Here is a 26,486-nt window from a genome sequence, read left to right on the forward strand (position 1 = left end):
ACCTAATGCAGTGAAACTGATAGGTGGAAGCCATTAAAGTGGAGTTATGAAGGGGAACCTAATGCAGTGAAACTGATAGGTGGAAGCCATTAAAGTGGAGTTATGAAGGGAAGCTAATGCAGTGAAACTGATAGGTGGGAGCCATTAAAGTGGAGTTATGAAGGGAACCTAATGCAGTGAAACTGATAGGTGGGAGCCATTAAAGTGGAGTTATGAAGGGAACCTAATGCAGTGAAACTGAAAGGTGGAAGCCGTTAAAGTGGAGTTATGAAGGGAACCTAATGCAGTGAAACTGATAGGTGGAAGCCATTAAAGTGGAGTTATGAAGGGAACCTAATGCAGTGAAACTGATAGGTGGAAGCCATTAAAGTGGAGTTATGAAGGGAACCTAATGCAGTGAAACTGATAGGTGGAAGCCATTAAAGTGGAGTTATGAAGGGAACCTAATGCAGTGAAACTGATAGGTGGAAGCCATTAAAGTGGAGTTATGAAGGGAACCTAATGCAGTGAAACTGATAGGTGGAAGCCATTAAAGTGGAGTTATGAAGGGAACCTAATGCAGTGAAACTGATAGGTGGAAGCCATTAAAGTGGAGTTATGAAGGGAACCTAATGCAGTGAAACTGATAGGTGGGAGCCATTAAAGTGGAGTTATGAAGGGAACCTAATGCAGTGAAACTGATAGGTGGAAGCCATTAAAGTGGAGTTATGAAGGGAACCTAATGCAGTGAAACTGATAGGTGGAAGCCATTAAAGTGGAGTTATGAAGGGAACCCAATGCAGTGAAACTGATAGGTGGAAGCCATTAAAGTGGAGTTATGAAGGGAACCTAATGCAGTGAAACTGATAGGTGGAAGCCATTAAAGTGGAGTTATGAAGGGAACCTAATGCAGTGAAACTGATAGGTGGAAGCCATTAAAGTGGAGTTATGAAGGGAACCTTATGCAGTGAAACTGATAGGTGGAAGCCATTAAAGTGGAGTTATGAAGGGAACCTTATGCAGTGAAACTGATAGGTGGAAGCCATTAAAGTGGAGTTATGAAGGGGAACCTAATGCAGTGAAACTGATAGGTGGAAGCCATTAAAGTGGAGTTATGAAGGGAACCTTATGCAGTGAAACTGATAGGTGGAAGCCATTAAAGTGGAGTTATGAAGGGAACCTAATGCAGTGAAACTGATAGGTGGAAGCCATTAAAGTGGAGTTATGAAGGGAACCTTATGCAGTGAAACTGATAGATGGGAGCCATTTGTTGAAGGTGATTGTTCTGTAGTCCTTTCGCTACGTTGGTTGGTCTCTGACGGTGGATTGGTTTATGTCATAAACATTGTGGAATGATGTCACAATGGGGTGATAGCAGGAGGAAGAGGAGGAGAAGAGATGGAGGGAACGAGGGAGGAAGAGGAGGAGAAGAGATGGAAGGAACGAGGGAGGAAGAGGAGGTGAAGAGATGGAGGGAACGAGGGAGGAGGGAGGAGGGAGAAGTGATGGAGGGGAACGAGGGAGGAAGAGGAGGAGAAGAGATGGAAGGAACGAGGGAGGAAGAGGAGGGAGAAGAGATGGAGGAACAGGGAGGAAGAGGAGGGAGAAGAGATGGAGGGAACGAGGAGGAAGAGGAGGAGAAGAGATGGAAGGTAAGGGGGGAAGGGGGAGGAGGAGAGATGGAGGGAAAGAGGAGGAATCCTCAACTAGGTCCCTGGTTATATTCCGTTACAGTATATATCCGCGTCCCAAATAGCATCCTATTCCCTACATAGTGCACTACTTTGCCCAGAGCCCTATGGGCCAAAAGGGGTACCATTAGGGACAGAGCCCACCAGTGTATAATCCTCCTCTATTTTATGCCTTTATGACCTGGTTATGAGCCAGGGATTTTCATCTCTGAAGTACACAGCAAACATCCAAAATCTGCATCTGAAATGGCACACTATTCCCTTAATAGTGCACTACTTTTGACTAGGTGCCATTTGGGACGCCTTCAGACTTTCACAGAAATCCCATTTAGGTGATTTAATATTAACAAAGAGACAGGATTTCCTGTTCCTATCTGATTCAATCTAGTTCACTAGAACAGTCTAGGATGTTACTTTAATCCAGACAAAGTCATGGTTATAAATGAATTTATGACAGCAAATGTGTGTATTCAAACTAATCCTGTATTAATCTCATGTACTTTTCAATACTTGCTCCCTGAATATACAGTGGGGAAAAAAAGTATTTAGTCAGCCACCAATTGTGCAAGTTCTCCCACTTAAAAAGATGAGAGAGGCCTGTAATTTTCATCATAGGTACACGTCAACTATGACAGACAAATTGAGAAAAAAATCCAGAAAATCACATTGTAGGATTTTTAATGAATTTATTTGCAAATGATGGTGGAAAATAAGTATTTGGTCAATAACAAAAGTTTCTCAATACTTTGTTATATACCCTTTGTTGGCAATGACACAGGTCAAACGTTTTCTGTAAGTCTTCACAAGGTTTTCACACACTGTTGCTGGTATTTTGGCCCATTCCTCCATGCAGATCTCCTCTAGAGCAGTGATGTTTTGGGGCTGTCGCTGGGCAACACAGACTTTCAACTCCCTCCAAAGATTTTCTATGGGGTTGAGATCTGGAGACTGGCTAAAGCCACTCCAGGACCTTGAAATGCTTCTTACGAAGCCACTCCTTCGTTGCCCGGACGGTGTGTTTGGGATCATTGTCATGCTGAAAGACCCAGCCACGTTTCATCTTCAATGCCCTTGCTGATGGAAGGAGGTTTTCACTCAAAATCTCACGATACATGGCCCCATTCATTCTTTCCTTTACCGGATCAGTCGTCCTGGTCCCTTTGCAGAAAAACAGCCCCAAAGCATGATGTTTCCACCCCCATGCTTCACAGTAGGTATGGTTTTCTTTGGATGCAACTCAGCATTCTTTGTCCTCCAAACACGACGAGTTGAGTTTTTACCAAAAAAGTTATATTTTGGTTTCATCTGACATTCTCCCAATCCTCTTCTGGATCATCCAAAATGCACTCTAGCAAACTTCAGACGGGCCTGGACATGTACTGGCTTAAGCAGGGGGACACGTCTGGCACTGCAGAATTTGAGTCCCTGGCGGCGTAGTATGTTACTGATGGTAGGCTTTGTTACTTTGGTCCCAGCTCTCTGCAGGTCATTCACTAGGTCCCCCCGTGTGGTTCTGGGATTTTTGCTCACCGTTCTTGTGATCATTTTGACCCCACGGGGTGAGATCTTGCGTGGAGCCCCAGATCGAGGGGAGATTATCAGTGGTCTTGTATGTCTTCCATTTCCTAATAATTGCTCCCACGGTTGATTTCTTCAAACCAAGCTGCTTACCTATTGCAGATTCAGTCTTCCCAGCCTGGTGCAGGTCTACAATTTTGTTTCTGGTGTCCTTTGACAGCTCTTTGTTCTTGGCCATAGTGGAGTTTGGAGTGTGACTGTTTGAGGTTGTGGACAGGTGTCTTTATACTGATAACAAGTTCAAACAGGTGCCATTAATACAGGTAACGAGTGGAGGACAGAGGAGCCTCTTAAAGAATAAGTTATAGGTCTGTGAGAGCCAGAAATCTTGCTTGTTTGTAGGGGACCAAATACTTATTTTCCACCATCATTTGCAAATAAATTCATTAAAAAATCCTACAATGTGATTTTCTGGATTTTTTTCTCTCAATTTGTCTGTCATAGTTGACGTGTACCTATGATGAAAATTACAGGCTCTCTCTCATCTTTTTAAGTGGGAGAACTTGCACAATTGGTGGCTGAGTAAATACTTTTTTCCCCACTGTAGTAGCGACCTTGACCCAACACCTTGCGACCTCGCCAAGAGGTTCAGATCTCTTGGCGTTACAGCTATAGTAAGGTGCTGGGTTGACAATCTCAAGGTCACAGGTTCAAACCCTGGTCTGGACTGACTTCGCTACAATATTGACAACTATAATGGGATAGATTGGGTTGAGTTACATCCCATAATATACAGTGATCTGAGACATAGGGCCTAGGCAGTGGTGTAAAAATACTTTAAAGTACTACTTAAGTAGTTTTTGGGGGTATTGCTACTTTACTTTACTTTTTACATTTTTGACAACTTTTACTTTTACTTCACTACATTTCTAAATAAAATAATGTACTTTTTAATCCACACATTTTCCCAGGACAGGAAAATGGTCCAATTCACACAGGTATCAAGAGAACATCCCTGTTATCTCTACTGCCTCTGATCTGCGGACTCACTAAACACACATGCTTCATTTGTAAATGATGTCTGAGTGTTGGAGTGTGACCCGGGCTACCCAGTAAATTAAAATAACAAGAAAATGGTGCCGTCTGGTTTGCTTAATATAAGGAATTTGAAATGATTTATACTTTTACTTTAACTATAGTATATTTTAGCAATTACATTTACTTATGCTACTTAAGTATATTTAAAACCAAATACTTTTAGACTTTTACTCAAGTAGTATTTTACTGGGTGACTTTCACTTTTACTTGAGTCATTTTCTATTAAGGTATCTTTACTTTTACTCAAGTATGACAACTGGGTACCTTTTCCACCACTGGGCCTAGATGAAAGGAGGTACATAAATGCAATTCATTACCATCAGAACGTCTTTTAAGATGAAGTATCATTAAAGAACTGCTCATTACAAAGATGATATAAAATGATAAGACGTCTTTCCGTGTGATGCTATCATAAGACAAGACAGTTTTATTGGGTGAGTTAATGTTCCCTTCATCCTGTTCCTTGAGATGTTGGATGATATAACAGGAATTGTATGTGCGCTTGTGTTTCCATAATGTGTGAATAGACCTTGTAAGGTCTTGTCTGTGTAGTCCTAATAATCCTTATTGACAGACTTTAACTACATGAAAGCATTCATATCAAAGGTGTCTATAGGGAAAAGTATGTCATTGTGTTCGCAGAAAGATAGGTGGAACAATCCTTAATCATATATTCTACACGCGCACACGCACACACACACACTTTTACATACTATTAATTTCACCATATACATATGTTTTATTACATAGCATTATACACACTGTGTACACACACTACTGAACCTGTGTAGATAGATGGACTCACACTGACTCCCATTCTAATAATAAGAGCACATTGCCATTAGGCCCTGATACACTTAAATAAGTCATGCAAGCTAATGATGAAGATACACAATATTTGCTTGACCTTTATTTAACTTGGCAAGTCAGTTAAGAACAAATTCTTATCACAATGACGGCTACACCGGCCAAACCCGGACGACGCTGCGCCAATTGTGCACCGCCCTATGGGACTCCCAATCATGGCCGGTTGTGATACAGCCTGTAATCGAACCAGGGAGTCTGTAGTGACGCCTCAAGCACTGAGGTGCAGTGCCTTAGACCACTGCACCACTCGTCTAGTATGCCATTGGCAGGATAGGTTCTAACAATGAGAATTCCAAACCACCCATTGCCTTAGACCACTCACGCCTATGGGAGCCCAATGATGAAGATACACACACACACACACACACACACACACACACACACACACACACACACACACACACACACACACACACACACACACACGCTACTGAAGCTGTTAATAGCTCTGTCAAATAAGCTTTTAACAGAAGTCTCTCTAACAGAAGTCTCTCGTTCCGTCTGGCCCAATGGTGCTGTGCTGAGAAGAAAACACTGCCTGCTTCCCAAATAGCGGCCTATTCCCTACACAGCACGCTACATGCCTGCCCTTGGTCAAAGGTAGTGCCCTATATAGGAGAATTAGAGTGCCATTTGGGAAGCAGCCCCTGTGTGTTTTAGCCTCAGTTTGACCCTCACAGACAAAACACAGCACAACCTACTAGTGTCTCTCTGCGTTCCAAATGGCACCCTTCTCCCTATGGGCTCTGGTCAAATGTAGTGCTCTAAATAGGGGATAGAGTGCCATTTGGGGCACTGACATTTCCTTGTGTAGCTGTAGCTGTGAGAGATGAATAAAAATAGAGGGATTCAAAAGAAACCTAAGAGGCCAGGTCTATTTCCTGTTTCCTGTTGCCATGGAGAAGAAGACATCAAAGATATAATGTTTATTTTTCACTTTTTTAAATTTTCTCTTTGGAAATAAAGATGATCATAATTGTGTTCTGGTACAAATGTTTTTAAAGTTGGAATCCATAGCGGGAAACTGCCACGTCCGTTTGTGATATTACAACAAACATTACTTCAAACAATCAACTCTGTTTTTTCCCCTTGGACATCATTTAGTGCACAATAGAACAGCAGAGTATGTACTACAATTTGTTTTACCACAATGCTGGATGCTCATTTCCTAAAATCAAAAACAATAACAAATGTGCCATCTTGGATCTCAGCTGAAAAAGATACTACATGTGTTCTTTAAAGGTGTTCTGATATACTGGACTCACTAACCCAACGTATGTTCTCTCTCTTTGTTGCTCCCCCTCTTTCCTCTCTCTTTCCTGTCTCTTTCCTGTCTCTTTCCCTCTCTCTTTCCTGTCTTTCCTCTCTATTTCCTCTCTCTTCCTGTCTCTTTCGTCTCTCTTTCTGTCTCTTTTCTGTCTCTTTCCTCTCTCTTTCCTGTCTCTTTCCTCTCTTTTCCTGTCTCTTTCCTGTCTCTTTCCTGTCTCTTTCCCTCTCTCTTTCCTGTCTCTTTCTCTCTCTTTCCTGTCTCTTTCCTCTCTCTTTCTCTCTCTCTTTCCTGTCTCTGTCCTGCCTCTTTCCTGTCTCTTTCCTCTCTCTTTCCTGTCTCTTTCCTGTCTCTTTCTGTCTCTTTCATGTCTCTTCCTCTCTCTTTCCTGTCTCTTTCCTCTCTCTTTCCTCTCTCTTTCCTCTCTCTTTCCTGTCTCTTTCCTGCCTCTTTCCTGTCTCTTTTTCCTGTCTCTTTCCTCTCTCTTTCCTCTCTCTTTCCTGTCTCTTTCCTGTCTCTTTCCTCTCTCTTTCAGTCTCTTTCCTGTCTCTTTCATGTCTCTTTCCTGTCTCTTTCCTCTCTCTTTCCTGTCTCTTTCAGTCTCTCTTCCTGTCTCTTTCCTGTCTCTTTTCCTGTCTCTTTCTCTCTCTTTCCTGTCTCTTTCCTGTCTTTTCCTCTCTCTTTCCTCTCTCTTTCCCCTGTCTCTTTCTTCTCTCTTTCCTCTCTCTTTCCTGTCTCTTTCCTCTCTCTTACCTGTCTCTTTCCTGTCTCTTTCCTGCCTCTTTCCTGTCTCTTTCCTGCCTCTTTCCTGTCTCTTTCCTGTCTCTTTCCTCTCTCTTTCCTCTCTCTTTCCTGTCTCTTTCCTGTCTCTTTCCTGTCTCTCTTTCATGTCTCTTTCCTGTCTCTTTCCTGTCTCTTTCCTCTCTCTTTCCTGTCTCTTTCCTCTCTCTTTCCTGTCTCTTTTCCTCTCTCTTTCCTGTCTCTTTCCTCTCTCTTTCCCTCTCTCTTTCCTGTCTCTTTCCTGCCTCTTTCCTGTCTCTTTCCTGTCTTGCCTCTCTCTTTCCTGTCTCTTTCCTGTCTCTTTCCTCTCTCTTTCCTGTCTCTTTCCTCTCTCTTTCCTGTCTCTTTCCTCTCTTTCCTCTCTCTTTCCTGTCTCTTTCCTGCCTCTTTCCTGTCTCTTTCCTGTCTCTTGCCTCTCTCTTTCCTGTCTCTTTCCTCTCTCTTTCCTCTCTCTTTCCTGTCTCTTTTTCCTGTCTCTTTCCGCGCACACACACACACACACACACACACACACACACACACACACACACACACACACACACAGCCACACACACACACAAGCACACACACACACACACACACACACACACACACACACAGTCACAGTCACAGTCACAGTCACCACACACCTACACTCACACATAGGGAAATGGGTGCTAGTTGGGATGCAGCCCTCTTCAACAGAAGGCCCTTTGTTTGGTTTATTTTGGTCTCGTTAGCTAATTAGCCATTAAGTCATTAATTATGTGCTGCGTGTCGTTAGCCTCCTTGGTAATTGCTAGAGAGAGAGAGAGTGTGTGTGTGTGTGTGTGTGTGTGTGTGTGTGTGTGTGTGTGTGTGTGTGTGTGTGTGTGTGTGTGTGTCTGTGTGTGTGTGTGTGTGTGTGTGTGTGTGTGTATGACAACAAAGTCATTTGGGAGACGTTGAGCGATGAGGCCAGGACCTTTTTAGTCATGAGGAATCCCACAGTTTTAGTTTGATAACTGAAAGGAGGATTTTCTGAAAAGACCAGAATATAAATCTCTGTCTGTCGTCATTGGGCTCCATCTCAATAGTCTGAAGTGGATTCCTCTCTTGTTTCACTCCTTCATTGACCATGTCAGAGCTTGGAGATCATATTCCGTGGGTGTGTGTGTGTTTTCGTGCATGTTATGCACGATGCGTGTGTGTATTCTTGTCAGAGTCACTGATTCATTGACATCAAGCTCTACTATCTATTGATGTGTCTCTTTAACCTAATCAGAGCATCACTTCACTTGTCAATATGACTCCAGTGGCTTGATAATAGAGGAATCTATTCTGTTTGCTGGCAAAAAAATAGATGAGAAAAAGGCAGCATCATTCAGTTGGCCAAACCCAATCAGAAAAATAGCTTTGTAGTTGGTCAAAAAAAAAAGATGAAAATGATTACGTTGGTGATGATGATGGTAATGATGATGATGGTGGTGGTAGTGGTTATGATGGTGGTGATGATGATGATGATGATGATGGTGATTTCACCCGTGGGACCACATATGTTATTGTTGTTGAAGTGTTTAACCGAGAGAGAGACAGAGAAAAATAGATATTTTGAGAGATCGTCACAGAGAAAGACAGAGAGACACAGGGGAGACAAAGAGAGAAAGTGAGCGAGACAGACAGACAGAATTATTATGACAGACACATCATTATTATCCACTGCACTGCAGTTTACATTTATAATGAATTCGTAACAGTATTTGTCCAGCTGCCTCATTATATTGTCTGTAAACCACTTCATGAGTCCACAGTGAATACAACATGAGGAACAACGATCCTCTATTTAAATATAATCTGCATATCCCAGTGTTCATTTACAACAGTTTATAATGGGGTGTAATGCTACTCTAACCACAGTATATCCTCTGGCTGTTGGTGTTGAGATTAGAATTTGCATGGCTGCTGTGAATAAATTGAGAATGCCAGTTATATAATGCAAACGGATGGTCATGGTGTGAGCATACTGTGAACTGTTACTCTTATTCTCTATCTAACCTCTCTCTCTCTTTCTCTCTCTCTCTCTCTCTCTCTCTCTCTCTCTCTCTCTCTCTCTCTCTCTCTCTCTCTCTCTCTCTCTCTCTCTCTCCTCGCTGTGTGGTCCACAATGTGTTATATGTGATTGCTTTTATCCTTGATAGTTTCTATGCTGGTTTTCTAGATGATCAATTTCAGTCTCTCTCCTCTCTCTCTCTCCCTCCATCTCTCTCTCTCCATCTCTCTCTCTCCCTCCTCTCTCTCTCTCTCTCCCTCCCCTTCTCCTCTCTCTCTCTCTCTCTCTCTCTCTCTCTCTCTCTCTCTCTCTCTCTCTCTCTCTCTCTCTCTCTCTCTCTCTCTCTCTCTCTCTCTCTCTCTCTCTCTCTATCTCTCTCCTTCTATATCTCTCTCTCCATCTCTTTGTCCATCAGGTTGTTTTTTGTGGTCAGTACGAAGCGGAAGCTGTATAAGGATCTGTTGATGAACTATAACCGTCTGGGAGAGACCAGTGTTCAACGACTCCTCTCCTATACTGGTAGAACTGGGCCTCACACTGTTACAGATCATAGACGTGGTGAGTCTCTCTCTCTCTGTATACTGGTGGAACTGGGCCTCACACTGTTGCAGATCATAGACGTGGGTGAGTCTCTCTCTCGTATACTGGTAGAACTGGGCCTCAAGCACTGTTACAGATCATAGACGTGGTGAGTTCTCTCTCTCTCTGTATACTGGTGGAACTGGGCCTCACACTGTTACAGATCATAGACGTGGGTGAGTCTCTCTCTCTCTGTATACTAGGGTAGGAACTGGGCCTCACACTGTTACAGATCATAGACGTGGTGAGTCTCTCTCTCTGTATACTGGTAGAACTGACCTCACACTGTTACAGATCATAGACGTGGTGAGTCTCTCTCTCTGTATACTGGTGGAACTGGGCCTCACACTGTTACAGATCATAGACGTGGTGAGTCTCTCTCTCTGTATACTGGTAGAACTGGGCCTCACACTGTTACAGATCATAGACGTGGTGAGTCTCTCTCTCTCTGTATACTGGTGGAACTGGGCCTCACACTGTTACAGATCATAGACGTGGTGAGTCTCTCTCTCTGTATACTGGTGGAACTGGGCCTCACACTGGAACTGGGCCTCACACTACTTAGAAAACCCACAGCCCTCTCTGTATCCTCGTACCCCTCCCTCCATCCCTCCCTCCCTCTCTCAATTCAATTCAAAAGGGCTTTATTGGCATGGGAAACATATGTTTACATTGCCAAAGCAAGTGAAATAGATAATAAACAAAAAGTGAAATAAACAAGAACAAATTAACAGTAAACATTACAAGTTCCAAAGGAACTCTCTCTCTCCTCTCTCTCTCTCTCTCTCTATCCCCCCTCTCTCTCTCTCTCTCTCTCTCTCTCTCTCTCTCTCTCTCTTTCTCTCTCTCTCTCTCCCCCTCTCTCTCCCCCCCTCTCTCTCTCCCTCCCTCCTTGCCCTTGTTGCCGCTCCAGAGGGCTTGACTCTCTTCCCAATATGAAAATTCAATCTTGGAGTGTGATGTGTTGTTCCACTCTCTCCCCTTCCCCTCACATATTTTCTCACTCTCACTCTCTCTCTCTCTTTCTCTCTCTCTCTCTCTCTCTCTCTCTCTCTCTCTCTCTCTCTCTCTCTCTCTCAATTCTTTCAATTTCAATTTAAGGGCTTTATTGGCATGGGAAACGTGTGTTAACATTGCCAAAGCAAGGAAGTAGATAGTAAACAAAGTGAAATAAAACAATAAATATTAACAGTAAACATTTACACTCAGAAGTTTCAAAAGAATAAAGACATCTCTCTCTCTCTCTCTCTCTCTCTCTCTCTCTCTCTCTCTCTCTCTCTCTCTCTCTCTCTCTCTCTCTCTCTCTCTCTCTCTCTCTCTCTCTCTCTCACACACACACACACACACACCACACACCACACACACACCACACACCACACCACACCCACACCCACACACACACACACACACACACACACACACACACACACACACACACGTGCGCCACACACACACACCCACCCCCACACAACCGCTGTATCATAAGTTCCTCCATCTTTCCTGACTGTCTAGCCATTGACCTACCATATCTGTAACCTATTGACCTACCATATCTCTATTGACCTACCATATCTCTATTGACCTACCATATCTCTATTGACCTTCCATATCTCTATTGACCTACCATATCTCTAGACTATTGATCTACCATGTCTCTATTGCCGTACCATATCTCTATTGACCTACCATATCTCTAAAGTATTGACCTACCTTATCTATATTGACCTACCATATCTCTAAAGTATTGACCTACCATATCTATATTGACCTACCATATCTCTAAAGTATTGACCTACCATATCTCTATTGACCTACCATATCTCTAAAGTATTGACCTACCATATCTATATTGACCTACCATATCTCTAACCTCTTGCCCTGACTCTTACCTTAGCAAAACCGAACTCAGCCACAAAACCATCACTGACACCCAGTCACACATCTTAGGGCATGGTGTCTCTCCTGTCTCATGATAACTGCATGGTGTGAGCAGCATTACAGTTGCAGGCACATATGGTTCCTGTGTATTATTCATTTCCCATGCTGCTCCACTGTGATCAGGACAGGACATGACGTCTGGTATTTTCAGAACATGTAACTGTATGTTCCTGAGGTGGGAGATAAACCAAGCCTGAACATTCCCAGAATTTTACCACAACATTCCCAGAATATAACTACGACATTGCCAGAATATTTCAGAATATTCCCAGAATTCCCAGGGTGAAATGTTCATTTCAATGTTATCTACAGTGGATTGGAAAACTGCTGTTGTTTTACCACCTCAACCCGGTTATATTTCAACAGGAGATTAGTGAAACCTCAGACTCTGTTAATGCAATTGAATGTGTTGTGCGAGCTCTCTCACTCTGCACTGCATAGAAAAAAACATGGCCGTTCGTCCTCGGCTCCGTTCGGCCCAGCCCGGCCCCCAGATGGCTAGGGGGCCCATAGGCTGTATGGCTGGGAAGCTGTGAAACTGTGAACGCATGGCCTCCTCTCAATCAGTTCACAGGCTGCGCCCTCCGAGCCAGCTGCTGCTCCACTCCACCGCTAAACTTCTGTGTGTGTGTGTGTGGTGAGTGCGTCGTGTGTGAGAGAGAACGCGAATGAAAATGTGCTGATTTTGCCTTTGTTTTTGATGTTGATGGTGAGGTCTTGTGTGTGTGTGTGTGTGTGTGTGTGTGTGTGGTGTGTGTGTGTGTGTGTGTGTGTGTGTGTGTGTGTGTGTGTGTGTGTGTGTGTGTGTGTGTGTGTGTGTGTGTGTGTGTGTGTGTGTGTGTGTGCGTTTGTGTGAATAATGTAGGAGCGTGGCTCACCATGACCATAGCTCCATCTGGTCACCAGGAGGATGGAGAGGAAGTGGGACAGGTCACAACACTCACCGTCTGACACAAACACACACACACACACAGCAACCCATTGCCCTGTGTCACAACACTCACTTCCTGGTTCACACACACTCATACACACACCCACACACACATACCCACTGAGACAAACACACATTTTAGGATCTGTGAATCACTAGGACTGCACTCTAGGAAAAAAACAGTCCTTATAACCAATCTGTTCATCCAACAGGGATGGGACTGGAATTCCTGGATTTCCCAGATGGCATTTGCTTCAATTGGCACCCTATTCCCTAAAGAGCCTATGGGCTCTGGTCAAAAGTAAGTGCACTTTATAGGAATAGAGTGCCATTTGTAAAGCATTAAGTCGGTGTGTTTCATCATGCTGTTGAGGTGACAAGGATAGATTTCATTTGTGTATTATTCAATATACCACAGTGCAGGTTAGAGAGTAGTAGCTTTTCAATGGTATTCCCAACTGAGATAATAGGAGCTGTAGTTCCTTCATGTTCCCAGATTAAATATGCTATCTGTGAGGTATTACATTGTAGTGTTTTCATCAAGTCGTTGTTTGTGAGGTGACGATGATACATTGGATTTATATATATCTCCCAAGTGGCGCAGTGGTCTAAGGCACTGCATCGCAGTGCTAGCTGTGCCACTAGAGATCCTGGTTCGAATCCAGGCTCTGTCGTAGCCGGCCGCGATCGGGAGACCCATGGGGCGGCGCACAATTGGCCCAGCGTCGTCTAGGGGAGGGAATGGCATTTGCAACGCTAGGGTTGTGGGTTCGATTCCCATGAGGGGCCAGTATGGAAAAAAAATGTATGCACTAACTGTAAGTCGCTCTGGATAAGAGCGTCTGCTAAATTACAAAAATGTAATGTAAATGATATTACAGAAGATGACATTTTCACAGTTTAAATTTCCTACACTCATTCATTGGATAATATGTGCTGTCAATCACTAACCCGATCCCATCAGAGCATTCTGATGGGGAGGTTAGAGTGATCCCATTGGGTTTCTTTTCAACCATGACAAAGAAGTAAGGTGTAGCGTAGGGAAAAATACATTAACAACTTAACAGCCTGTCAAAACAAAGATAACTGTTGTAGCCGATAACTCCTTTTCAGGACAACAGAGAAAGGACATTGCGCCTACAAGCATTGTTGTTGAGAATGGACTTACATGGTAAGCAGCTGCACAGCTGGGAGAGAGGAGAGAGGAGGGAAGAGGAGAGGGAAATAGGAGAGAGGAAAGAGGAGAGGGGAGTGAAAGAGGAGAGGGAATGAGGAGAGGAAAAGAGGAGAGGGAGAGTGAAAGAAGAGATGAAAGAGGAGAGTGAAAGAGGAGAAGGAGGCGGAAAGAGGAGAGTGAAGAGGAGAGAGAGGTGTGAAAGAGGGAGAGTGAAAGAGGAGAGGGAGATTGAAAGAGGGAGAGGAGAGATTGAAAGAGGAGAGGGAGAGTGAAAGAGGAGAGGAAGAGGAGAGGGAGAGTGAAAGAGGAGAGTGAAAGAGGAGAGGGAGAGTGAAAGAGGGAGTGTGAAAAAGAGGAGAGGGAGATTGAAAGAGGAGAGGGAGAGTGAAAGAGGAGAGTGAAAGAGGAAAAGGAGAGTGAAAGAGGAGAGGGAGAGTGAAATAGGGAGAATGAAAGAGGAGAGGGAGAGTGAAAGAGGGAGAGTGAAAGATGAGAGTGGAAAGAGGAGAGGGAAAGTGAAAGAGGAGAGTGAAAGAGGAGGAGGGGGAGTGAAAGAGGAGAGTGAAAGAGGAGAGGAGATTGAAAGAGGAGAGGGATAGTGAAAGAGGAGACTGAAAGAGGAGAGGGAGAGTGGAAAGAAAGAGAAGGAGATTGAAAGAGGAGAGGGAGATTGAAAAGAGAAGAGGGAGATTGAAAAGAGGAGAGGGAGAGTGAAAGATAAGAGTGAAAGAGGAGAGGGAGAGTGAAAGAGGAGAGTGAAAGAGGAGAGGGAGAGTGAAAGAGGGAGAGGAAAGAGGAGGGGGAGATTGGAAAGAGGAGGGGGAGATTGAAAGAGAGAGGGAGAGTGAAAGAGGAGAGGGAGATTGAAAGAGGAGAGGGAGATTGAAAGAGGAGAGGGAGAGTGAAAGAGGGAGAGTGAAAGAGGAGAGGGAGATTGAAAGAGGAGAGGGAGAGTGAAAGAGGAGAGGGAGAGTGAAAGAGGAGAGTGAGAGTGAAAGAGGAGAGGGAGAGTGAAAGAGGAGAGTGAAAGAGGAGAGGGAGAGTGAAAAGAGGGAGAGCGAAAGAGGAGAGGGAGATTGAAAGAGGAGAGGGAGAGTGAAAGAGGAGAGTGAAAGAGGAAAAGGAGAGTGAAGAGAGAGAGGGGGAGGAAATAGGAGGGGAGATTGAAAGAGTAGAGGGGAGAGTGAAAGAGGGAGAGGAAAAAGGAGAGGGAAAGAGGAGAGGAAAGAGGAGAGTGAAAGAGGAGAAGAAGAGGGAAAGAGGGAGAGGGAGAGTGAAAGAGGAGAGTGAAAGAGGAGAAGGAGCGTGAAGAGGGAGAGTGAAAGATGAGAGTGAAAGAGGAGAGGGAAAGTGAAAGAGGAGAGTGAAAGAGGAGAGGGGGAGAAAGAGGGAGAGTGAAAGAGGAGAGGGAGATTGAAAGAGGAGAGAGGGAGATTGAAAGAGGAGAGGGAGAGTGAAAGAGGGGAGAGTGAAAGAGGAGAGGGAGATTGAAAGAGGAGAGGGAGAGTGAAAGGGGAGAGTGAAAGGGGAGAGTGAAAGAGGAGAGGGAGATTGAAAGAGGAGAGGAGAGGAAAGAGGAGAGTGAAAGAGGAAAAGGAGAGTGAAAGAGGAGAGGGAGAGTGAAATAGGAGGGGGAGATTGAAAGAGGAGAGGGAGAGTGAAAGAGGAGAGGGAGAGTAAAGAGGAGAGGGAGATTGAAAGAGTAGAGGGGAGAGGAAAGAGGAGAGGGAAAGAGGAGAGTGAAAGAGGAGAGGGGAAAGAGTAGAAGGAGAGGGAAAGAGGAGAGGGAGAGGAGAAAGAGGAGAGGAAAGAGGAGAAGGAGAGTGAAAGAGGAGGGAGATTGAAAGAGTAGAGGGGAGAGTGAAAGAGGAGAGGGGAAAGAGGAGAGTGAAAGAGGAGAGGGAAAGAGTAGAAGGAGAGGGAAAGAGGAGAGGGAGAGTGAAAGAGGAGAGTGAAAGAGGAGAAGGAGAGTGAAAGAGGGAGAGGAAAGATGAGAGTGAACGAGGAGAGGGAAAGTGAAAGAGGAGAGGAAAGAGGAGAGGGGGAGGAAAGAGGGAGAGTGAAAGAGGAGAGGGAGAGGAAAAGAGGGAGAGTGAAAGAGGAGGGGGAGATTGAAAGAGGAGGGGGAGATTGAAAGAGGAGAGGGAGAGTGAAAGAGGAGAGGGAGATTGAAAGAGGAGAGGGAGATTGAAAGAGGAGAGGGAGAGTGAAAGAGGGAGAGGAAAGAGGAGAGGGAGATTGAGAGGGAGAGAGAAAGAGGAGAGGGAGAGTGAAAGAGGAGAGTGAGAGGAAAGAGGAGAGGGAGAGTGAAGAGGAGAGTGAAAGAGGAGAGGGAGAGTGAAAGAGGGGAGAGTGAAAGAGGAGAGGGAGATTGAAAGAGGAGAGGGAGAGTGAAAGAGGAGAGTGAAGAGGAAAAGGAGAGTGAAAGAGGAGAGGGGGAGTGAAATAGGAGAGGGAGATTGAAAGAGTAGAGGGAGAGTGAAAGAGGGAGAGTGAAAAAGGAGAGGGAAAGAGAGAGAGAGGAGAGGAAAGAGGAGAAGAAGAGGGGAAAGAGGAGAGGGAGAGTGAAAGAGGAGAGTGAAAGAGGAGAAGGAGCGTGAAAGAGGGAGAGTGAAAGATGAGAGTGAAAGAGGAGAGGGAAAGTGAAAGAGGAGAGTGAAAGAGGAGAGGGGGGAGGAAAGAGGGAGAGTGAAAGAGGAGAGGGAGATTGAAAGAGAGAGAGGGAGATTGAAAGAGGAGAGGGAGAGAAGAGAGAGTGAAAGAGAGAGGGAGATTGAAAGAGGAGAGGGAGAGTGAAAGGGGAGAGTGAAAGAGGGAGAGTGAAAGAGGAGAGGGAGATTGAAAGAGGAGAGGGAGAGTGAAAGAGGAGAGTGAAAGAGGAAAAGGAGAGTGAAAGAGGAGAGGGAGAGTGAAATAGGAGGGGGAGATTGAAAGAGGAGAGGGAGAGTGAAAGAGGAGAGGGAGAGTGAAAGAGGAGAGGGAGATTGAAAGAGTAGAGGGGAGAGTGAAAGAGGAGAGGGAAAGAGGAGAGTGAAAGAGGAGAGGGAAAGAGTAGAAGGAGAGGGAAAGAGGAGAGGGAGAGTGAAAGAGGAGAGTGAAAGAGGAGAAGGAGAGTGAAAGAGGGAGAGTGAAAGATGAGAGTGAACGAGGAGAGGGAAAGTGAAAGAGGAGAGTGAAAGAGGAGAGGGGAGTGAAAGAGGGGAGAGTGAAAGAGGAGAGGGAGATTGAAAGAGGAGAGGGCGATTGAAAGAGGAGAGGGAGAGTGAAAGAGGAGACTGAAAGAGGAGAGGGAGAGTGAAAGAAAGAGAGGGAGATTGAAAGAGGAGAGGGAGATTGAAAGAGAAGAGGGAGATTGAAAGAGAGAGGGAGAGTGAAAGAGGTTAGTGAAAGAGGGAGAGTGAAAGAGGAGAGTGAAAGAGGAGAGGGAGAGTGAAAGAGGGAGAGTGAAAGAGGAGGGGGAGATTGAAAGAGAGAGAGGGAGAGTGAAAAGAGGAGAGGGAGATTGAAAGAGGAGAGGGAGAGTGAAAGAGGGAGAGTGAAATAGGAGAGGGAGATTGAAAGAGGAGAGGGAGATTGAAAGAGGAGAGGGAGAGTGAAAGAGGGAGAGTGAAAGAGCAGAGTGAGAGTGAAAGAAGAGGGGGAGATTGAGAGAGGAGGGAGAGTGAGAGAGGAGAGGGAGAGTGAGAGAGGGAGAGTGACAGAGGAGAGGGAGAGTGAAAGAGAGAGAGGGGGAGAGAGAGGAGAGGGGAAAGAGGAGCGGGAGAGTGAAAGAGAGAGGGAAGGACAGACGGAGAAAGAGGGGTGATAATGAAAGACAAGGTGAGCAGGAGAGGGGAAACAGAGATAAGAGAGAAAGTGAAGGGACAGCAGAGATAGAGAAGGAACAGCAGAGATAGAGAAGGGACAGCAGAGATAGAGAAGGGACAGCAGAGATAGAGAAGGGACAGCAGAGATAGAGAAGGGACAGCAGAGATAGAGAAGGGACAGCAGAGATAGAGAAGGGACAGCAGAGATAGAGAAGGGACAGCAGAGATAGAGAAGGGACAGCAGAGATAGAGAAGGGACAGCAGAGATAGAGAAGGGACAGCAGAGATAGAGAAGGGACAGCAGAGATAGAGAAGGGACAGCAGAGATAGAGAAGGGACAGCAGAGATAGAGAAGGGACAGCAGAGATAGAGAAGGGACAGCAGAGATAGAGAAGGGACAGCAGAGATAGAGAAGGAACAGCAGAGATAGAGAAGGAACAGCAGAGATAGAGAAGGGACAGCAGAGATAGAGAAGGGACAGCAGAGATAGAGAAGGGACAGCAGAGATGAAGGGACAGCAGAGATAGAGAAGGGACAGCAGAGAAAGAGAAGGGACAGCATGACATTGTGTAGGGAGGAATGGAGGCAGTAGGATCAATACAAGATAAAGAAAACTAATACAATAATGAGCTGAGAAGTAACAGCAGGAGATGAAATAATACTAGAGTCTGGACAGGAAAGAAGAGGAGAGAACAGGACATAAAGCTGAGATGAAGAGATGGAGAGAGCGGGGGAGATATCGCCTGGGGGACAGAGGGACTGTGGGCTGTCATGTCAGGACCACCCTGCTAGCTTCACTGTACTTGTTAGTACTGTAGACCTACATCTCATAGACTCTATGTCACAGACAGGTTTTTAGATGACAGCCTGCTTTGTACACAGTGGGGTTGAATCCGAACTTCCAAATTTAGGAACTTCCAACTTACTAACTTTACTCAGTCATACGTTGATGTCCATGGGAGACTAAGTGAGTGGAAGTTAGGATTTTTCCAGTATCATTAGATACAGTGGGGAAAAAAAAGTATTTAGTCAGCCACCAATTGTGCAAGTTCTCCCACTTAAAAAGATGAGAGAGGCCTGTAATTTTCATCATAGGTACACGTCAACTATGACAGACAAATTGAGGAAAACATTTCCAGAAAATCACATTGTAGGATTTTTTATGAATTTATTTGCAAATTATGGTGGAAAATAAGTATTTGGTCACCTACAAACAAGCAAGATATCTGGCTCTCACAGACCTGAAACTTATTCTTTAAGAGGCTCCTCTGTCCTCCACTCGTTACCTGTATTAATGGCACCTGTTTGAACTTGTTATCAGTATAAAAGACACCTGTCCACAACCTCAAACAGTCACACTCCAAACTCCACTATGGCCAAGACCAAAGAGCTGTCAAAGGACACCAGAAACAAAATTGTAGACCTGCACCAGGCTGGGAAGACTGAATCTGCAATAGGTAAGCAGCTTGGTTTGAAGAAATCAACTGTGGGAGCAATTATTAGGAAATGGAAGACATACAAGACCACTGATAATCTCCCTCGATCTGGGGCTCCACGCAAGATCTCACCCCGTGGGGTCAAAATGATCACAAGAACGGTGAGCAAAAATCCCAGAACCACACGGGGGGACCTAGTGAATGACCTGCAGAGAGCTGGGACCAAAGTAACAAAGCCTACCATCAGTAACACACTACGCCGCCAGGGACTCAAATCCTGCAGTGCCAGACGTGTCCCCCTGCTTAAGTCAATACTTGTCCAGGCACGTCTGAAGTTTGCTAGAGTGCATTTGGATGATCCAGAAGAGGATTGGGAGAATGTCATATGGTCAGATGAAACCAAAATAGAACTTTTTGGTAAAAACTCAACTCGTCGTGTTTGGAGGACAAAGAATGCTGAGTTGCATCCAAAGAACACCATACCTACTGTGAAGCATGGGGGTGGAAACATCATGCTTTGGGGCTGTTTTTCTGCAAAAGGACCAGGACGACTGATCCGTGTAAAGGAAAAGAATGAATGGGGCCATGTATCATGAGATTTTGCGTGAAAACCTCCTTCCATCAGCAAGGGCATTGAAGATGAAACGTGGCTGGGTCTTTCAGCATGACAATGATCCCAAACACACCGCCCGGGCAACCGAAGGAGTGGCTTTGTAAGAAGCATTTCAAGGTCCTGGAGTGGCCTAGCCAGTCTCCAGATCTCAACCCCATAGAAAATCTTTGGAGGGAGTTGAAAGTCCGTGTTGCCCAGCGACAGCCCCAAAACATCACTGCTCTAGAGGAGATCTGCATGGAGGAATGGGCCAAAATACCAGCAACAGTGTGTGAAAACCTTGTGAAGACTTACAGAAAACGTTTGACCTGTGTCATTGCCAACAAAGGGTATATAACAAAGTATTGATAAACTTTTGTTATTGACCAAATACTTATTTTCCACCATAATTTGCAAATAAATTCATAAAAAATCCTACAATGTGATTTTCCGGATTTTTTTTCCTCATTTTGTCTATCATAGTTGACATGTACCTATGATGAAAATTACAGGCCTCTCTCATCTTTTTAAGTGGGAGAACTTGCACAATTGGTGGCTGACTAAATACTTTTTTTCCCCACTGTACTGGCAACGATGTGCATTTTTAGCACTTTTTCTAAAACCTAGAAGTACTTTAGATTGCATATCTAGTGTATCTCTAAAGTACGATCTCTCATTAAGAGATATTGTAGTGGGATGAACACCGCTGGTAGAGTCCTGTCATTAGCGTACCTCATAGATATTTACATCCAGTGTTTAATTAGTGCGTGTGTGCATGCTCTGCTTACGAATGGGCTCACTGTCTTTAGTGTAGCATTATCATTAACAAGCACCATTAAGAAATATTAAAAAATATTCATATCCACTGACATAATGATCTTTAGCTAAAGGGAAAGAGTTTTAACAGTCTCCCTCCTCTACCATGTCCACGAACAACTTCTACAGTGGGCTGGAATGTTTGTTCATGTCTTGACTTATTTTCATGGTAGTGTTTTACTGTAATTTGGTGACTGCTACCTATGTCAAATTAAATAATGTTATCCTGTATTAGCCTGATGTACAGTATTGAGGCTGTTTAAATACTACCCTCTCAGCCCACAAATGCTGAGATTCACCCTCAAGACGGAAGAGGAACAACCAACTCTCCTCTCTCTCTCTCTCTCTCTCTCTCTCTCTCTCTCTCTCTCTCTCTCTCTCTCTCTCTCTCTCTCTCAGTCCCTGTCCCCTTGCTTCTTCTCCTCCCTCCTCCTCCCTCCATCCATCATCGTTCCTGGAAGCCGTTCCAGAACAAAAACAGACCAAATGTTACTACTGTGCCCTGCCAAGATGGCCGCCTTCCAGCTTAAAACACATTTTAACTGCAAGCATTTTGACACTCAGACCAGAGCCAAGGAGCCAAGATCCCCCTCGCGGTTTAGTTTTCTTTTAGTTTAGTCATCCGTTAGTTTAGGGATGAATTTGTACGAACCACAGTCAGAACTCTACAGTTATATTAGATACAGAAGTCTCCAGAACTCTACAGTCTGTATTAGATACAGTGGTCTCCAGAACTCTACAGTCTGTATTAGATACAGTGGTCTCCAGAACTCTACAGTCTGTATTAGATACAGTGGTCTCCATAACTCTACAGTCTGTATTAGATACAGTGGTCTCCAGAACTCTACAGTCTGTATTAGATACAGTGGTCTCCAGAACTCTACAGTCTGTATTAGATACAGTGGTCTCCAGAACTCTCTACAGTCTGTATTAGATACAGTGGTCTCCAGAACTCTACAGTCTGTATTAGATACAGTGGTCTCCATAACTCTACAGTCTGTATTAGATACAGTGGTCTCCAGAACTCTACAGTCTGTATTAGATACAGTGGTCTCCAGAACTCTACAGTCTGTATTAGATACAGTGGTCTCCAGAACTCTACAGTCTGTATTAGATACAGTGGTCTCCAGAACTCTACAGTCTGTATTAGATACAGTGGTCTCCAGAACTCTACAGTCTGTATTAGATACAGTGGTCTCCAGAACTCTACAGTCTGTATTAGATACAGTGGTCTCCATAACTCTACAGTCTGTATTAGATACAGTGGTCTCCATAACTCTACAGTCTGTATTAGATACAGTGGTCTCCAGAACTCTACAGTCTGTATTAGATACAGTGGTCTCCAGAACTCTACAGTCTGTATTAGATACAGTGGTCTCCAGAACTCTACAGTCTGTATTAGATACAGTGGTCTCCAGAACTCTACAGTCTGTATTAGATACAGTGGTCTCCAGAACTCTACAGTCTGTATTAGATACAGTGGTCTCCAGAACTCTACAGTCTGTATTAGATACAGTGGTCTCCAGAACTCTACAGTCTGTATTAGATACAGTGGTCTCCAGAACTCTACAGTCTGTATTAGATACAGTGGTCTCCAGAAGTCTACAGTCTGTATTAGATACAGTGGTCTCCAGAACTCTACAGTCTGTATTAGATACAGTGGTCTCCATAACTCTACAGTCTGTATTAGATACAGTGGTCTCCAGAACTCTACAGTCTGTATTAGATACAGTGGTCTCCAGAACTCCACAGTCTGTATTAGATACAGTGGTCTCAGAACTCTACAGTCTGTATTAGATACAGTGGTCTCCAGAACTCTACAGTCTGTATTAGATACAGTGGTCTCCAGAACTCTACAGTCTGTATTAGATACAGTGGTCTCCAGAACTCTACAGTCTGTATTAGATACAGTGGTCTCCAGAACTCTACAGTCTGTATTAGATACAGTGGTCTCCAGAACTCTACAGTCTGTATTAGATACAGTGGTCTCCAGAACTCTACAGTCTGTATTAGATACAGTGGTCTCCAGAACTCTACAGTCTGTATTAGAAACAGTGGTCTCCAGAACTCTACAGTCTGTATTAGATACAGTAGAGTCTTGGGGCTCAATTCAATCTCTATCACGGATGTTCAGCGTTATAGTGCGATAGAAATTGAAGTAATACCTTATGCAGCGTTTACCATGAATGCAGTCTCTGCGAACGCGGGAACATTACATTAAATACAATTTGCACTATAGCGCTGATGAGAATTGAATCGAGCCCTTGAGGTCAATCGGAACAAACCTGTCATGTAGTATCCTAACTATTGATGTATGTTCTGTAGCCTTTAGGAATGATGTCATACTATTATATAGCTTATAGAGTAGCACTCAGAAAGGAATGATAAATCATGAACTGGCATGACACTGGCATGACACTGGCATGACACATCATGAACTGGCATGACACTGGCATGACACATCGCGAACTGGCATGACACTGGCACGACACATCATGAACTGGCATGACACTGGCATGACACTGGCATGACACATCATGAACTGGCATGACACTGGCATGACACATCGTGAACTGGCATGACACTGGCATGACACATCACGAACTGGCATGACACTGGCATGACACATCATGAACTGGCATCAACACACTTTCACTTTGAGTGTTGTATTAACATTCAAAAGCCAATCTGTTTAATCTCCAGTCTTATCTCAAGTTCCTCAGACATACTGAGTATGTCCCAAATTACATTCTATTCCACCCAGAGGGGGAGTCTTATTCTAACAGAGATGTATTGAAACACCTTCTGCTCTTCACCCAGAGTGGAGTCTTATTCTAACAGAGATCTATTGAAACACCTCTGCTCTTCACTGAACACATTTCCTCTTTATTTTTCTCCTTCATTTCTTTTTTTCTCCTCCAGGATGAGAAGAACCAGGTTCTGATGACCAACGCCTGGTTAGAGCTGGTAAGACTGAACTTCTACCTTTTACTGTATTTGTGTGTGTGTGTGTGTGTGTGTGTGTGTGTGTGTGTGTGTGTGTGTGTGTGTGTGTGTGTGTGTGTGTGTGTGTGTGTGTGTGTGTGTGTGTGTGTGTGTGTAAGAGAGAGAGAGCAAGAGAGAGAGATTCTAGTTCTGTGTGTCTGACCCTCATTTGTAGTAGAATAGCCATTTTGTTTGTTTCATTTGCTTGTTTTGTCACGGAGTTGAAGCTGTTGTTTTTATCTTGGACATCATATTATTTCCCTTCCCAACATATGTCCATACTAAGCCCTTGCAAGGAGTGAGGAGATGAAATGTTCAATTAAAATCTCAAATTATTTATTGGTTTATAGGTTTTCCCCCATGAGACTTGCTGACGCAAACACAAAGCAGATAATGGACTAGAGTTCAGATCTCTGATTGACTTAGCGAGCCAGTGCTGAATGAGAAATGTCCCAGCTGTTTGGCTTAAGGTTTGGGGCCAGAATTTAGCAAGAAGCATTTAAAAGTTAAGGATGCATCCCAAATGGCACCCTATTCCCAATATAGGGTAGGGCTCTGGTCAAAAGTAAAGCACTATGTAGGGAACAGGGTGCCATTTGGGACGTATTCTACATCTTCCATTACTGGTTCTGCGTATGGAAACATACGAGCCAACAGGCAGTCCATCATGTCATACGTCAGTGGAGTGGATAGAATCAAAACATGGAAATCTATCAGATGATAGTGGTAGATTGGTTGGATGTTGGATAGAATGTTTGATTTCTCCCGCCCTGCGTCTCCATGGCAATGTCCAATCAGGGTAGCCTGTAAATGAGGCCACAACCACAGGAGGTTGGTGGCACCTTAATTGGGGAGGACAGGCTCATAGTAGTGGCTGGAGCGGAATAAGTGGAATGATATCAAATACATCAAACACACGGGTTCCATTCCATTTGCTCCGTTCCAGACATTATTATGAGCCGTCCTCCCTTCAGCAGCCTCCACTGGCCACAACCCACCGTCCTGTGACGTTATCAGACCTGTCAGTTTCACTCAAGGTGAACAGGCTCTGATTGGCTGATAGCTTTTTTCTTTAATCAATCAATTATGCAAGTGTTGGCCTTAATACACGGGTCCCTTCTCCGTTAATGGGCCAGGGGAGTAATTTTTGGGGGGCTGACGCATCAGTTCGAGAGTTACATTAACACAAAAAAGGGGTAATTTAGGAAGTTTTTACCTGCAGTAGTAGTTGATGCATGAGCTGCTTTAACCCTTTACTTAGAGAAGTCAGCGTTTATGTTCCTTTTCCAACCTGTGTTTAGAGACGTCCTCATGTAACCTAATGTTCTCTTGATCTAAACTGTGTTTAGAGATTTCCTGATAAAAAACCTAATGTTCTCTTGATCTAAACTGTGTTTAGAGATGTCCTCATGTAGCTAATGTTCTCTTTGATCTATTTTAACACTACTACAAAGCTTCAACATAAAAGACAGAGAGAGACAAGGACAGGCCTCTCTAGGCCTATAAAAGCCATGTCAGTTCAGCGATTAGCTACATAAATAACACTGTTAGTCAGGGAAGCCTAGTGGAGTTGACATGATGTTGGCATGCCATGAAGTGTACACATACTCATATAAACACACACATAAACACACACACACACACAAAATAAATGTGCATGCATGCAGGAAAACACACTCAAGCACACACTGATGTTAACGTGTGTGTGTGTGTGTGTGTGTGTGTGTGTGTGTGTGTGTGTCCAATGTACTGGCAATGAGTTTCAGTAGTCACATCAGTAGATGGACTCCCTTTGTGCGTTAGGGAATACACCTGTGGCTAAAACATCTGAGGACACACAGACACTCTCACAGCACATTACACATCATCCAGTTTAGTCATGTCAGTAGAGGATGTGGGGAACCTTTTTTTTAAGGACTTTTATGTGCTTCTATACAGTGGTGTTACCGTGGCTCCCGTGGCCTAATAGATGGATCAGAAGGTTGAGTCACAGCCGAAAACATGATCCAACATCCTGCCACTGGCTACCCAGACTATCTGATTTGATTTGATTTGAACATGATCCAACATTCTGCCACTGGCTACCCAGACTATTTGATTTGATTTGAACATGATCCAACATTCTGCCACTGGCTACACAGACTGTTTGATTTGATTTGAACATGATCCAACATCCTGTCACTGGCTACCCAGACTATTTGATTTGATTTGAACATGATCCAACATTCTGCCACTGGCTACCCAGACTGTTGTATTTTATTTGAACATGATCCAACATCCACCACTGACTACCCAGACTATTTGATTTGATTTGATTTGAACATGATCCAACATTCTGCCACTGGCTACCCAGACTATTTGATTTGATTTGATTTTAACATGATCCAACATTCTGCCACTGGCTACCCAGACTGTTTGATTTGATTTGAACATGATCCAACATCCTGTCACTGGCTACCCAGACTATCTGATTTGATTTGATTTGATTTGAACATGATCCAACATCCTGTCACTGGCTACCCAGACTATTTGATTTGATTTGATTTGATTTGAACATGATCCAACATCCTGTCACTGGCTACCCAGACTGTTTGATTTGATTTGAACATGATCCAACATCCTGTCACTGGCTACCCAGACTGTTTGATTTGATTTGAACATGATCCAACATTCTGCCACTGCTGGGGCACAAATATAGGGACCACTTATGGGGAGCAAGGTAAAAACTCTGATCTCTCCTCTCCTCTCCCTCTCCTCTCCTCTCCTCTCCTCTCCTCTCTCTCCTCTCCTCTCCTCCTCTCCTCTCCTCTCTCCTCTCCTCTCCTCCCTCCTCTCCTCTCCTCTCCTCTCCTCTCCTCTCTTCTCTTCTCCTCTCCTCTCTCCTAGCACTGGACAGATACCTACCTCTCCTGGAACCCAGAGAACTACCCAGGTGTTCAGAACCTTCGTTTCCCCTCCAATCAGATCTGGGTTCCTGATATCCTCCTCTACAACAGGTAGGCCCTCGCTGCCACGGTC

At 44.3% G+C, this 26,486-nt stretch overlaps 1 long non-coding RNA gene across 1 annotated transcript; it reads left to right on the top strand.

The window, feature by feature from the left end:
• The first annotated feature begins 9,690 nt into the window (after nucleotides 1-9,690).
• LOC123485179 lies at nucleotides 9,691-26,458 on the top strand. Its single transcript, XR_006658916.1, has 3 exons — nucleotides 9,691-9,766; nucleotides 23,406-23,450; nucleotides 26,355-26,458. It is a non-coding gene; the product is annotated as an uncharacterized LOC123485179 (long non-coding RNA).
• The last annotated feature ends 28 nt before the right edge of the window (nucleotides 26,459-26,486 follow it).

This window comes from Coregonus clupeaformis, unplaced genomic scaffold (assembly GCF_020615455.1).
Source record: "Coregonus clupeaformis isolate EN_2021a unplaced genomic scaffold, ASM2061545v1 scaf0600, whole genome shotgun sequence".
Lineage (NCBI taxonomy): Eukaryota > Metazoa > Chordata > Actinopteri > Salmoniformes > Salmonidae > Coregonus > Coregonus clupeaformis.